The sequence below is a fragment of the Ambystoma mexicanum genome, chromosome 12 (genome assembly GCF_040938575.1).
Source record: "Ambystoma mexicanum isolate Mex_15411 chromosome 12, UKY_AmexF1_1, whole genome shotgun sequence".
Taxonomy (NCBI): domain Eukaryota; kingdom Metazoa; phylum Chordata; class Amphibia; order Caudata; family Ambystomatidae; genus Ambystoma; species Ambystoma mexicanum.
The window spans coordinates 830613520-830629570 of NC_090936.1; the positions used below are offsets into that span (position 1 = coordinate 830613520).

Below are 16051 nucleotides of genomic sequence, written 5' to 3' on the forward strand. Positions count from 1 at the left end.
TGATGGTAACAATGGGCAACACCCGCGGTACAATACAAGCTATGCAGGAAGTACAGGTACAAACAGGAACAGATGACACACCGAGATATCAGTTAGTGCCTAGGTACCACGACAAGGATATAGTAGACAAACTGTGGCACACTACCATTAAAGAGCCCCGTATACTAGAATGGTACGAGGAGGTGTGGGTGGACTTGGAACGGGAGAACGGATGCATATACCTGACTTGTACCCCAGATGAATATGCTAGGAGAGGTCAGAGCTTGAGAGGGGTGTGCAGAGCATGGATGCCCATAAAAGGCACACCTGCATGGGATGACGCATTAATTGACGAGGAAGAGTGCAGGAGATTGGAGGATTTAAAGAATTTGTTACTTAAGTAACGAAAGGGGGGAAATGTAGGGGAGGATTGGTCCAAAAGACCCCCCTCCCATGCATCCTCTCCCCCGGTCAGGGCCATGGCTCGTCAGGGGTCCCCTCCCTACCACCAGGGCCCAGGTGGTGGGTGGGTCACCTGGCGAAGACATTGACCAAACCTGCTGAATTTAGCTAGGCCTCGGAAACTATTTTGTCTAATGAAGATGGTGTGAGCCCTGTGCACCGCAGCGCAGACCCCACCTTTGGAGAGTTTCAATTATCCCTGTGGTCACAGCTCTCTGGCAGATCCGCTGAGAGCCCGTTCCCACGAACAAGACGGACATGAGCTAGTGTAAGATAGCAACACTGTAACATTTCACCTTCCGCAGTGTATCGCTGCTCCCAGCATGACCCGGTCAGCAGGGCCTGGGTGAAAAAAGAACTGTAAAATGGTCATTTGATAAAAGCAAAGTCCCAAATACTAATGAGAAAACTACCTGCGATGAAAGCGTTCTCTCCACAACCTCTTTGACTAAAAAACCTGTAAAATGTATAAATATGGCAGAATGTGTGCTCATATGACATTAGGAATGAAGCACCCACATCCCTGCAGTTATGCGCAAATAGTAAAAGCGTCCCGGGGGTCTTTTTGTTATGTGTTTCACTAAAAAGATTACACCCCACGGTCCCACGCCATAACCAAACTAATGCTGCTAAAGTGCAAAGAAAAGACAAATGCCACCATATGGAGGGCTCGTTTAAAGGGTGCACGAAAATGCACCCTATGCGTGTGCGTCCAAGCCCACTATGTGCCACTTCCATCAGTCTCAGTGGCCAGTTGTTTCTATGTGTTCCTCCAACCTTACTACTACCTCACTTACCGCGAATGTATAAGCATGTAACAAAATGTTGTAGTTGTCAAAAACATGGTGTACAAGTAATGTGCTCGGATCAGCTATATGAGAGGCATTAGCAATGTTAAAACGTGAGTTTTGGAATGACTAAATTAGTACTGTGTATTATTTGAATGTTTATGCTTTTTCCACCTAAAATCGGCAACACACGAGGAAAAAACCTTTGTGAGCACATGCAAGGCCATTCCCCCTCCCTCCCAGCGAAGCCTGCCAGACGAAAAAGCAGAGGCCTGTGCCGCATTGCTCCACCTCTCCCAACTCGGCTGGAGCCGCTTCAAAGATTTGTAGTTCCCCCTGCGGCACCCAAGGCCACGGCCCACCACCTGTATTATTTACAACCCAGCAGTAAACCTCAGCCTGAAAACACAAATCCAGAGGCGCCCTTTCTTAAGCTCCACGACCCACCGGCTCACCTTAGGTTAATGGCCCCTGTAAAATTAGGACATCCAATATTATGGCAACATTACAGCAACAAATCCATAATGACTTCTAACAAGACATGATGACATGGACCGCCTGTCCCATGCCCCGAGACCCAACCCCACGACCTATGGTACCCGGTCAACACTACGCTGGTAACCATGTATTGATAAATCACCAACAAACTCCACTCTAGGTGCATTCCTCCTGTGTTGCATTAACCTGTAGAATAACCTATTGGAAGATTTACTAAGGAAGATAACATTGCAAATGGTTGAATGACTGCGGTGTGCATGGCCTAGGGCAAAGAAGTCAGGAAAAGGCATTCATCTCTGACGCTGGCCACAGGGGCACAACAACACCGCCCGGATGAACCCAGCTGACCGGCCAGGCCCAGCCCAACCCACGAGGCTAACCAGTGACGTCCTCCAGCCGCGGCCAACCACATTGCAGCAGCACCTATAGCTAGTCGTCGCCACCCAATCCCCATGAACTTGTGCCCCCTATAGTATGTAGGTTCTGATGACGTTCTTTGTAAATATATACGCCTGTCTTTGCTATTGTCAGACAGAGCGCTCTCGGAGTTTGCAGAGTTATTTGCATGCCCTATTCTGATTGATAAACTCCCATTTACGCTCACCCGCACTTTGTTGTGGCCTTATTCCCATCCTGGGAGAGTCCATTATTGTCTCTCATGGAGGGGAGGATCGTGCTGGTTGGGGACGCATGCCTTCAAAAGTCAAACACACACTTCTCTGGTGCACACACACACACACACGTGCACCATACATGTATATGACATCAGCACCCATTCCTCATCCCCCCTCCATGTCCAGGAACAGAGACTGGCATGCTTTCAGGTGTGCATTCTGCATAGAGGTCCCCATGTTGCATTAAAACACATGCACCTACCATGTGGTTCACACATAACTGGTCCCACATGCATGACCATGATGTCCCTGCACACACACATCCATACATGGCCTATGTCACACATACAGGCAAGTATAAGACTACCAGCACATTGCAACATGCCCTGTCTCACACAGCAATGCTTGGCCACTTAACACTCGACTCCAGACGGGTCTGCCTCTGAAGGATCTGGGCGTGGAGCGCTGGGCCTACGCATTGCAGGACCCTCATCTGGATGTTGCTCAGGCTGACCCGGCCCCCCTCCGCGAGGCGCCGGGCCTTGTGGAGGGTCCTGGACCTGAAGTCCTCCCAGCGATTCTTGACATGATGGAATTCGCGGACTGCCACCCCCTCCGCGTTGATGGCATCCAGATCCTGGTCCGTCCTTCCTTGTTGGTGCGTCTTGTTCCAAAGAGGGCATCATAATGCCCCAGGACATGCTCCACCAGGACACCAACTTCGGTGGCAGTGAAGCTGGTGGCCCTCTGCCTCTCTTGCTGGGGGTTGCCAGTGGTGCCAGATGGAGATGTGCCCGACATGGCAACCCCAGAGGCAGGAGTGGGTGGGCAACCAGGTCCTGGGGCTGGGCTCTGGAGCAATGGAATCCCAGTCGGGAGTCTTCTGTTCCAGCAGGGGTGGACACAGTAACTGGACCCCTGCAGATGGCTGACGTGCAGGCACCAAATAGCAGGGCATGTGGGCAGCGGCAGATGGCTGGTGGGAGCGTGCTCGGGGCTCTTGGGGGTGGGAAAATGGCCTTGAGGGCAGGAGCGTGGTCTTCCGTGTGTGTACGTGTGGCCAGCTTGATACGGAGTGATTTGGCACGTGAAAATCTTGCACGTCAGCGTGTAATTCGAGGAAACGCCCTTAGCGCATAAGCGCGTCAGCACACGTACGCGATATCATTGGACCAAAGGCCCTTCACGCGTAAGCGCGTCTGTGACGTATTGTGCACGGGCGTTGCCCTTTCGCGTGTAAAACTTGCTGCACACCCCTGAAATTCACGTACTCCCTCGAACAGGGCCCTTTTGCGTGTGAAACTTCACGCAAACCCCAGTAATACACGTACCCTGCTGAAATCGTGGGTGAAACTTCACGCGAACCCCGTAATACACGTACCCTGCTGAAATTGCGGGTGAAACTTCACGCGAACCCCGTAATACATGTACCCTGCTGAAATCGCGGGTCAAACTTCACGCGAACCCCAGGAATACACATACTCCGCTCAACAGGGCCCTTTTGCGTGTAAAACTTCACGCTGTACCCCAGAACCATACGTACCCCGCTCACTCGCACAGGGCCAATATTCCTGGGGTTCGCGTGAAGTTTCACACGCTATAGGCCCTGTGCGAGTGGGGTACGTGTATTCCTGGGGTTCGTGTGAAGTTTCACAAGCGATAGGCCCTGTGCGAGTGGGGTACGTGTATTACTGGGGTTTGCGCGAAGTTTCACACGCGAGAGGCCCTGTCAGAGCGGGGTACGTGAATTTCGGGGGTGCGCGGGGAGTCCTATATGTGAATTGACAGTGTGGGTCCTCCCAGGTGTTCCCTCTACACCCTCCACGGCCCCTGCAGGCAGACCACACCACAGGGGACTACCCCGCACCCCTGGTCATGTCCCGCAGGCAGCCCATCCACCATGGGCATGCACCCCAGCCAAGCCACCTGTATACTTGCACCACTGATCACCAACTCATGTCCCCCTGCACCCCCACCCACCAAGCAGTGCAGGGCACCTGCCAGCAGGCCCCCACTCATGTCCCCTTGCACCCCGACCCCCCATCAATGCGGGGCACCTGCCAGCAGGCCCCCACTCATGTCCCCTTGCACCCCCACCCCCCAGCAGTGCAGAGCACCTGCCAGCAGGCCCCCACTCATGTCCCCTTGCACACCCACCCCCCAGCAGTGCGGGGGGCACCTGCCAGCAGGCCCTCACTCATGTCCCCTTGCACCCCCAGCACTGAGGGGCACCTGCCAGCAGGCCCCCACTCATGTCCCCTTGCACCCCCACCCCCAAGCAGTGCAGGGCACCTGCCAGCAGGCCCCGACACATGTCCCCCAGCCAACACGTCATCACAATCTAGATCCCTGGCCCTTATGGCCAGCCTCCACATGCCAAAGACCCACCCAAGTATTGCATCCACCCACATAGAAATGCCAATTACATGATACAAACCCAATGGCAAGTATGTAAATGAACACATGTCCGTCACACACACACAATGGGTGCAAGTGAATGTCAAAACACATATCATGACATGCATGAAACCAATGAGATAATACGACAAATGGAAGTATAAAAAAATATATATTAAAGATAACATGAACATAAATCAAATTAAACACACAATGGGAATAACAAAAGAAATGGTCCATGTCCGATTAATAATGAAAATCAAGAAAACATAAGCAAAAGAAATCCAAAAAGAAATGTTGCCCAAAGTCACAGTCCAAAAAATCAAATCCAAGGGAAAATAAAAAATAAAAACCATTGCTCCATGGTGAACACAAAAAAAAATATTAAAAAAGATTAATCCAATGTAGAACTATGTACAATTGAAGAATCCAGGGTCCATGAGCCCAACTTAAGAAATGAAACCTACCAAAAACTACTACCTAATAAAAAAACTATATACAAAAATGTGGTGCATTGTCCAAGCGGCCCAAAATACAGAAGAAACGAAAGAAAACCTAATACTAACTAACTAACCATTTACCAGGGCAGCGGGCAAGTCCAATGGCTCACTTGTTGATGGCCCGGGCCAGGACATCATCGAACTCCTGCTCGATGTCCCGGAGGCGGTCCTCTTGCATGGCCCCGAGGGTTTGCAGGGACGATGACATCTGGATCTCCAGGTCTCTGCGAATGGCCTCGAGGTACTCGGCCCGCCTCAGGGCCCTACGCATGGAGTTCTCTGCCCTGACCATCGTGAGCCGTGCCTCTTCCGCCTGCTGCCGCTCCGCATCTATCCCATGGCCCAACCGCTGCCACATGGAAGACACTTCCCGTCCAGGGTCCTCCTGCCCTCCGGCCGATGCCTGCCCCTCCGATGATGAAGGCCCCGAGCCATCATGGCTCCGACCTTGTTGCTGCCGCTGCTGTGCCGCTGCCTGTGCCCTGGCTCCTGCTGCCTGCACATCCTCTTCCAGCTGGGGTGCAGTTGTTGAGGTGGCCACCCCTGCTGGACGTCCGACTTCCGACTGTGGCAGGGATGTGTCCTCCACCAGCCTGACCGCAGGGTCAGAGGCAGCTCCACAGGGCAGCCAGGTGACACATGGGTGGGAAGATGGCACGGAGGACGACTGGCGCATAGGGGGTTCAGTTGAGGAGGGGGTCGGAACAAGGTCCAGAAACCGAAGGAATCCGGCCCTGGTGAGCTGTCCCAGTGGGTCAACGCGGTCAACGAGCCATGCGAGAAGATGTGCAGTCTCCTCATGAAAAGACTGCAGGTCATCTCGCATGGCACGTTGACGCAACGCCACCCCACCCAGGACAGGCTCAACCCGGTGCCGGATAGCCACATCCGCAGGGAGAGGAAGGCCAGTTGGTGTAAGCCGATCCCCTCCCTGAGAATGGGTCTGGACGTAGGTATCCCTGCTGGTGCAAGATAATGCAGTCACAGGATCGGGGACTGGATTACACACAGGCACCTCCGCGGTGGCCTGTGCTGCCTCCTGTCCCTGCCCCTGCCCCTGCACTGCACCACTAGCACCAGTGGAATCCCCACCTCCAGACCCCGTCTCTGTCCCTTGCACGGCCTCCTCCTCCACCAAACCACCCACCAACCTGGATGACTCCGTGCCATCTTCCTCCGTCGGGCCCTGTGGGGTCTCAACTGCCCCTTCGGCTGCCGAGGAGTCCAACTCCAACCTCTGCCTCTTGGACCTCCCCTCGGCAGCTGCGACCTGGGATGCGGCACCGGACTCCTCACTCCCCGACGAGATGACAACCTGGGAGGGGAGCCGGGCCTTGCGTCTCCGGCTGGCGGTGCGATCCCTGCCGCTGTGCTCCATAGCACCCTCTCCGCCCTCTTCATCAGTCGACGCTGCAGACAGGGAGAGATAGGACACAGGCATCAGGGCACTGTACAATGGACTCATACACACATGATAGTTGCACACGAGCGTAATTGTCAAACTTCAGACATGGCATCACAATCCCCAACACACATGTCATTTCAAATCACACACATGAGCTATTCCACAGCCATATCGCAACAGCCAGCACCATCCATACACATACAACAGCATGAGCAGGCAAAGGTGAGCCAGACATCACATGAGACACAGGGAGTGCACTAGACATGCACACACGCCACCACACTTACATGCATGTGTACACCTCCACCAAGTGTCGCAGTGATGAGATCGGCATCCATGTCACATCTGGCAATCAGCCTTCTACATATCAGTCTCACATGCATCCATGTTGCATGACAGTTGCACACTTGTCAGATACACATACATGTACACAGTGCAGATACATGCAGCTGGAACCAACATCCATGTGTGACACCACAACCTTGACAACTGACATACACAGTCATTCAAACATGTGTGCTCACACATCTGCATTTGGCCTGCATGCTTACCCACAAATACACCATCCATGTGTCTCACACATGAAAGGACTTGCATGTGTCAGCCTCACGGCCCTGTACATACACATCCATACATGGCCCTACAAATCCACATATGCAACCTGCACACTCCTGGCACACCACCACACGCACAGCTTCCAATCAGTATGCATGTACACTTACCGCTCGACTCCAGACGGGTCTGCCTCTCAAGGACCTGGATGTGGAGCGCTGGGCATACGCGTTCCAGGACCCTCATTTGGTCTTCCGACAGGTGGCCCCAGCGCCCCTTAGCATCCGCTGCCTTAAAGAGGCGCCGGGCCTTGTTGAGGGTCCTGGACCTGAAGTCCTCCCAGCGCTTCTTGACATGATGGAATTCGCGGACTGCCACCCCCTCTGCGTTGATGGCAGTCATGATGTCCATCCAGATCCTGGTCCATCCTTCCTTGTCGGCGCGCGACCTTCTGAAGAAGGAATCATACTGCCCCAGGACTTGCTCCACCAGGACACCAACTTCGGTGGCAGTGAAGCTGGTGGCCCTCTGCCTCTCTGGCTGGGGGTTGCCAGTGGTCTCAGATGGTGGTGTGCCCGGCATGGCAACCCCAGAGGCAGGAGTGGGTGGGCAACTGGGTCCTGGGGCTGGGCTGTGGAGCGATGGAATCCCAGTCGGGAGTCTTCGGTTCCAGCAGGGGTGGTCACAGCAACAGCACCCCTGGCTGACGTGCAGGCAGCAAATGGCAGGGCACGTGGGCTGCAGGCAATCAGGCAGCATCAGATGGCAGGTGGGAGCGTGCTCGGGGCTCTGGGGGGCAGTAATTTGGCCTTCTGGGCAGGAGCCTGGTCTTCCATGTGTGAACGCGTGGCCAGATTGATACGGAGTGATTTGGCACGTGAAAATCTTGCACGTCAGCGTGTAATTCGAGGAAAGGCACTTAGCGCGTAAGCGCGTCAGCGCACGTACACAATTTCATTGGACCAAAGGCCCTTAGCGTGTAAGTGCGTCTGTGACGTGACACGCAGGTGTTTCCCTCATCGCACGTGATGACAGAGCACACGTGGAAAAGCTGCACGTCCGAGTGTCAGCGGTGTAATTGGAGGAAAGGGTGCGTACACGCGTAAGTGACGTGTACGTGTGGGCCGGTTTAAAAGGTACGTGTAGGACGCCATTTCCTTGTACATGCTTTTTGTGGAGAGCGAGTGGGTGGATTCTGTACTTCTTGTCAGTTCACACGCGATTACTTCACAGCGTTTCAAGTTCGTACTCCCTGTTACCTCCGACAGCTTTTATTTTTCTACTTTTTTTGGGCCCGTTTCCTCAAACAGTGTTCACTTCTCCTTTTGTCCTGTCTCCTCAGACAGCGTACAATTCTTCTTTTGGCGGGGGTGTTGCCAACACGCACATGCGCGTATTTTTCATGTTCTTTTTCCAGGCAGACGGAGAGTTCCGCACGTACTTAGCAACTGTGCTTGCCCCGTGTGTCGCGTACCCCTTCAGAGGTCATTGTAGGCTGCGTGTATTACACGCACGCTTATTTTTGTGTTTCTGGGTGCCACAGCGTAGTGCGGGTTCATTTTTCCATGCACGTGGTCTACGAGGGGTTGCGTGCACGTTTATTTTTGTTTTTGGGCTTCCTGTGCGTTGCGTGACCCGTCATCTTCCCCCAGGGGTCACAGACAGCCTTGTTAGAGCACTAGGGTACGAATTCCATCTAGTACCCTACCCCTTTCACCCCCAATTGCCCAGGACAATAGTTTAGTGCTCCTCCCATATGCACAACAACATCAGTGCCATGGTTGGGAGGCGACCAAGCGGTAAGGGAGGCAAAGGTGGGCGACCTTCAAAAGGTGGATGTGGTGGGCGCGGTAGGGGACGTGGCCACGATTTGCAGGGTGCCCGTAGACTCCCATGTGTGGAGGACCAATCAGGGACACCCATACCACCCCCCATGGTTGAGGGAAACGTGGCTGAGACCATCCCAGCTCAGCCCCTGTTGGACCAGCCCATTGTGGCACCTGACCTGGCACAGGATGACTCCCTGGCTGACTTCTAGGTCAGCAAGTCTAGGCCACGTGTGGCGATGCAAGTTGTCACCAAGGCATGTGGATCTGGGGCAGCTATGTCATCTGCTGCCCCAAGTATGCAGGGTGGTGAGGCTGCAGGGGCAGCTGCAGCTCCATCCGCCCCAGCTCTGACTCTCCCAGCTAGGACAGTGTCGGTCCTGGTCCATCATACTGATGTTCCCCCTGCCAACATCACACTTCAGACAATGCCTGCACCAAGTCCTATGGTCAATATGCATTTGCACACTCCAACAACCCAGTCCACTGGTGATTCTGCCCCTACTGACCATAGCGGCGTTAGCCACTCTGGCTTCGCTCCACCTTCTAAAAAGAGGAAGAAGGGTGCAAGACAGGCTGAGACCCCAGGCACGGCTACACACTCCGGCACGTCAAGGAAGCCTTGCTTTAATGACGCAGAGCTTAATGCACTTGTGAGCTATGTGTTGCAACATAGCCACGAAATGGTGGTGACTGCAGGGTCCAAGACCACACCTGGACAACGTAAGGCACAATGGCAGACCATCGCCAACGACATAAGTGCCCTTGGATTTGTGAGGCGCTCAGCTGATGATTGGTACAAGCGGTGGAACGACCTGAAACGCAGAGCAAAGGACAAGCTGGCCTCAAGTCATGCCGCTACTCTGGTGACTGGCGGTGGGTCTCCACAAGAGGACAACAAACTCACTGAACATGAGTCTGTTGCTGGGACCTTTGTCACAGAGGAACAGATCCGAGATGTGGGAGAACTACCCGATTATGAAACATTGTCCGGTGAGTGCCCATGCGTGTGTGTGTGTAATGCATGTGCATGTTGTTTGGGTGACAGGTTCTGATTGAGTGGCAGGTGAGGGTGTGTGTGACTGAGTAGTATGGGTCACCCATGTGCTTCATCCAAAACATTCTGCGGCCTTGAATTTGGGTGTGACACTATCCCTTCTGCCCACAGTAGTAATTTAGTGCAACATTACGGCAGTTGCCCTTAAGGTGGCATCATGCAACAACATTGTTTGTATTTTTCAGTGTTCTTTCAGGCTGATTGTTTCAATTCTCCCACTTTTGCAACACATTCCTCAGCCCTATTGTGACATATGTGACATGCTTCTGTCAGTGAAGAACCCCACATAGGCCCACATGTGTCACCTTGGTAGTTGAAAGATTTGACCATTCAGGCTGAATGAGTATTGTCCTGATCACATGATGTTTTTGGGCCTGTTTGAATGTGGAACATGCTAGTTGTTTCCTGTCATGTTGAAGTGCACAACCATTGATGTGTACATGGCCCTGCAATCACTGTATTTTTGTACACTGGATGTGTTGCAGTGTGTGGCACATGGCGTATCTTTTCACACTATGTGGCATTTTTCATCTCTTCATGTCCATCTCACATGGATGGGTGACAGTACTCATTCACTGACATATAGATGTACTTGTGGAATGTACCATGGCCATGGTACATGCCATCTGTGTGATGGCATGTGTCATTTATGTGTATAGGACATGCCACTCACAAGCCAATGTGTGATGGCAGTGCTACCCAGCATGCAGCAAATGTGTTGCTCTTCCATCTTGGTGTCATCAGTGTCAGACTTTTGCCTCCCCTTCCAGTGCATGCCTGGGAGGGTTATAGTCATGTGGGACATGTGTAAATCATGTACTGGTTCTGTAGCTTGTCAGGCCTATTTGTGTGCTATGGTGCTAATGCCTGTTTCCATTTTTTGTCTTTCATGTTTTTGCAGGGGATGACGCACTTGATGCTGGTGAGGTTGAGGAGATGGCGCAGACCCAGGAGGAACCTGAGGCACAACCGGCCACCAGTGGGGGACGTGGTGTGGTGGTGGATGAGAACCCACGCTTGCTGCAGACGATACTGTCAAGGGGTGTCTCTGGGTGCACCTCCCCAGACCTCTATTCAGGTGTTGATTCGGATGATGAGACCTATGTGGCGTCGCAGGTAAGTGTTTCTGGAAGGGGTTCTGTTCTGTCCAACCCACCTGCACCAGGGGTAGAACCCTCTATGGGGATGTCAGTGTTGGTTAGTCAGCCTTTGGCGGTTACGGGGTCACACTCCACAACATCTGATCCTGTACCTGGGCCAGCAGATCAGAGGGGGAATGCAGTCCTGCAGCCTCAGGCAGTGCCGGCATAGCAAGGCGCAGATCGCCTTGCCCCAAACAGGTTTGGTGCTCACGGATGCGGTGGCCGTACGCCACCAGGCAATACCGCATGGGAACAATCCATTTACGGTATGGCAACCCAACAGGCAGCATCAGTTGAGATGATGGCTCAAGCAATGGAGAGGGTGGCCACTTCCATTGTCCCCCCTGAAAGGCAGATGGAGCTACTACAGCAGGCAACAAACTCCATTTGCCAATCACACAGGGAGGACATGTTGGCGTCCAACAGGGACAGATGGGCGGCACTGGAGACTCTACGCCAATCGATTTCAATAGAGTCCCAGGGCCACAGGGAAGCCCTGAGGGTAGAACTCCATCACCTCAGGGGAGACTCTTGTTGACCTTGAGACTTCCACTAACTTGAGGACAGAACAGCAGCTGGAGCGGCTCACATGTTCGCTCTCAGCTGAGATGCAGGCAACACGGGAGGAGATCCGGGCATCACGTCAGGTGCTGCATGGGGATCTCCGCACTATAATGCTCCAGAACGAGACCTTCCACACCCGCATGCTTGCTGCCATGGAGGACCATACCAGAGCTTTGTGTGGGCTGCCTCCCATAGCACCACCACCTCCTGTGTTCTGAGGGTGTTCAGAGCGACAGCAGCAGTTCTCCCACATTGGCATAGCCGTGCAGGCCATGAGCCCATATAGGTGGTTTTTTTTCCCAACATCCACACAGGCGGCTGTTTGTGCGCACCCTGTCCTCGGACCACCTCGGTGCCCCCCCCAGCCCCCACATGACCATTTTTGATTTTTGCTTTTTTGATTTTTGATTATTTATTGACAGTGTGTTGCCTTGTGTGGCTCCCATGGGCATCCACTGTATTCCGGCTGGGCACATGCAGGCTTGTCCTGAGTTTGGGTTCGATGCTTGGGTTTGTGAGACACACATCACTCCTGCTTCCCGTTTCCATGGGCTTGCAAAGGGTGTGACCAAGTGACAGTGATATACACAGTGATGTTGGGCTCCCATGAGCTGTGTGGGCAGTCTGTAGTCAATACTGTGTAGACATTCCTTGTGTATATTGTAGTTGTATTGTACACTGCATGTTGGAATTATGTATGCTTCTGCTTCCATGTCTCCCTCTGAATTTGCAGGTTCATTCCTCATGTCTTCACAAGGCCGTCTACTTTGGAGATGGAGTTCATGTTGTATGCAGTACACAGACAAGTTTTGAAGCCTGCAAGACTACAGTTGTAAGGGGGCGATGTGGTGGCATATTCAGGTTGTAAGACTACGACTACTTTAACATAGTACTGTCATGTTTTAGTTATGTTTGAGCTTGTGTAGCTGCATTGTATTGTTGGTAAGTATTTGGTCATGTGTGTTGTTAGTTCAACATTACTGGGAGCATATTGTTTGTGGCCAGTTTCCATTAGGGACACTGTACTTTGTGACACTTGTGTCAGGTTTTCGGGATTGCTTTGTTTGCTCTCACATTGCATGACATGCCATGATGTGTTGGGTGGTGGTGCTGGGAAGGGGTGGGTGACACGGCACTGTTCTCATGTTGTATTTTGCAAGGGGGTAATGCATTTAGCAGCATATGTGTCTTTTGATGACACAGCATTGGTGGTGTTTCTGTAGGTAGGTATGCACACATTGTGAGACTTCCAGGTGACTAATCTCAGGCTGGTATGGTAGTGACAGTTGACTGTCCCTTGAGTCATCATCATTGATTGTCAGATAGTATGTGCCAGGGTTGTGTGCATTCCACAGGGGTGTGATTCTAAGTGAAGTAATTAGCCACCAGCTGCGTTCGGGCTGCCTCACCCCGTGCCCTTTCCCCTCCCATGCGCAGCGGGCGTGCATGTGGTTGGGGATGTTGGGGCACCACCATGTCCACCATGTCCACCGGCAGGCCCCGGCGTGTTGCAACGTTGTGCAGGACACATGCTGCCACCATGATCCTGCACACTACTGGGGGAGCGTATAACAGCTGCCCGCCAGAACAGTCAAGGGAGCGAAAGCGTGACTTGAGCACTCCGAATGTGCGCTCCACTATGCCCTAGGTTGCAATATGGGGTGTGTTGTATCTTACCTCGGGTGGCGTGGTGGGGTTCCGAATTGGTGTCATCATGTGGGTGCTCAGAGGGTAGGCACTGTCCCCTAGGGAGGTGGTGATGGGTATCATTAGTAGGGTTATGACATTACTCAGTATCTGGCATGCATGCATGTGCTGTGGCATCTATACTCACCGAACAGCCATGTATCGCCATGCCGCCCAGCTTCTATGTCCCGGTTTAGGGTTGACATTCTGTAAATGAAACTGTCGTGGGTGGACCCTGGATAGTTGGAATTTACTGAGGTGATGATTCCCTTGGCATCACATACTACCTGGACGTTGATGGAATGCCAGTGCTTGCGGTTTCTATAGATGTGCTCTAATGCCCTGGGGGGACGTAGAGCCACATGGGTGCAATCAATGGCACCTAGGATTTTGGGGAATTGTGCCACCCCGTAGAAATCCTGGACGGCAGCCTGCCTTTCTGCAGGTGTCCTGGGCAGGTATATGTGCCTGCAGACTGATGGGCGTGCAGTCATGATGGCCAAGACCTGGTGTAGGCAGCGTGACTGCGTGGCCTGTGACACCCCCCCACTATGGCACATGTCCGCTGAAATGATCCGGTGGCCAAAAAGTGTAGTACATTGAGGACCTTCTCCAGGGGGCTGAGTGCTTGGGAGCAGAGGGTGGGTGATGTGAGGTTATCCTCCCACTCACTGACCAGGTCGAGTATTATGTGAGGTGGAAACCTGTACCTCCCATACACCTGGTCATCAGGCATGACAAAAAGGCTGGTTCTGGGTGTGAAAATTCTGGGCCTGACTATCCTCCTCCTCCTCCTGTGTTATCCCACGACTACTGCTGCTAGGAACGGTATGTTCATCCTGGCGTCTGAGCTTGCGTGCACTTTTATGCTGCGCGGGTCCACTTACGCCTGCTTCCTGCTGGCGTACGTGTTTCTGGATTAGCGCGTCTTTTTTGGCAGTGCGTGTGGGCGTTCCGCGCATTTGCCTCCTGTACTTCCCCGCCCACCCCAGTAATACACGTACCCCGCTCGCCCAGGCCCAATCGCGTGTAAAAATTCCTGCGAGCCCCTGAAGTACACGTACCCCGCTCACCCAGGCACAATCGCATGTGAAACTTCGCGCGCACCCCCGCAATACACGCTATTTTTGACACAGCGGGTGTCCGTGTTTGTCGCGTACCCCTTTGCACGTCATTTGTCCTAGAGGGCCACAGTATGGGACATTCATCAGAGCTGTATATACAGGCTTTTTGTTAGCGCAGTGACGCTACCGCCTGCCTTCGTGTGGCGGACATGTGTTGATGTACATAGTTGACTTTTGGTTTGTGTCATGAGATCGCCATTTCACTGCTGGAGGGTGGAGGTGCAAGGGGACATGAGTGGGGCACGAGTGGGGGCCTGTTGGCAGGTGCCCTGCACTGCTGGGGGGTGGGGGTGCAAGTGGACATGAGTGGGGGCCTGCTGGCAGGTGCCCTGCACTGCTGGAGGGTGGGGGTGTAAGGGGACATGAGTGGGGGCCTGTTGGCAGGTGCCCTGCACTGCTGGGGGGTGGGGGTGCAATGGCACATGAGTGGGACATGAGTGGGGGCCTGTTGGCAGGTGCCCTGCACTGCTGGGGGGTGGGGGTGCAATGGGACATGAGTGGGGGACTGCTGGCAGGTACCCTGCACTGCTGGGGGGTGGGGGTGCAAGGGGACATGAGTGGGGGCCTGCTGGCAGGTGCCCCTCATTGCTGGGGGTGGGGGTGCAAGGGGACATGAGTGGGGGCCTGCTGGCAGGTGCCCCTCAGTGCTGGGGGCATGGGGGTGCAAGGGGACATGAGTGGGGTCCTGCTGGCAGGTGCCCCTCAGTGCTGGGGGGTGGGGGTGCAAGAGGACATTAGTGGGACATGAGTGGGGCCTGCTGGCAGGTGCCCTGCAGTGCTGGGGGGTGGGGGTGCAAAGGGACATGAGTGGGGGCCTGTTGGCAGGTGCCCTGCACTGCTGGGGGGTGGGGGTGCAAGGGGACATGAGTGGGGGCCTGTTGGGAGGTGCCCTGCACTGCTGGGGGGTAGGGGTGCAATGGGACATGAGTGGGGCACGAGTGGGGGCCTGTTGGCAGGTGCCCTGCACTGCTGGGGGGTGGGGGTGCAAGTGGACATGAGTGGGGGCCTGCTGGCAGGTGGCCTGCACTGCTGGAGGGTGGGGGTGTAAGGGGACATGAGTGGGGGCCTGTTGGCAGGTGCCCTGCACTGCTGGGGGGTGGGGGTGCAATGGCACATGCGTGGGACATGAGTGGGGGCCTGTTGGCAGGTGCCCTGCACTGCTGGGGGGTGGGGGTGCAATGGGACATGAGTGGGGGACTGCTGGAAGGTACCCTGCACTGCTGGGGGGTGGGGGTGCAAGGGGACATGAGTGGGGGCCTGCTGGCAGGTGCCCCTCATTGCTGGGGGGTGGGGGTGCAAGGGGACATGAGTGGGGGCCTGCTGGCAGGTGCCCCTCAGTGCTGGGGGTGCAAGGGGCCATGAGTGAGGTCCTGCTGGCAGGTGCCCCTCAGTGCTGGGGCGTGGGGGTGCAAGGGGACATGAGTGGGACATGAGTGGGGCCTGCTGGCAGGTGCCCT

At 54.2% G+C, this 16051-nt stretch overlaps 1 protein-coding gene across 2 annotated transcripts in view; it reads right to left on the reverse strand.

Moving 5' to 3' along the window:
- LRRIQ1 (leucine rich repeats and IQ motif containing 1) overlaps positions 1-16051 on the reverse strand; it is a 2234608-nt gene that overhangs the window by 832179 nt on the left and 1386378 nt on the right. The gene's annotated exons all lie outside the window — the stretch shown is intronic.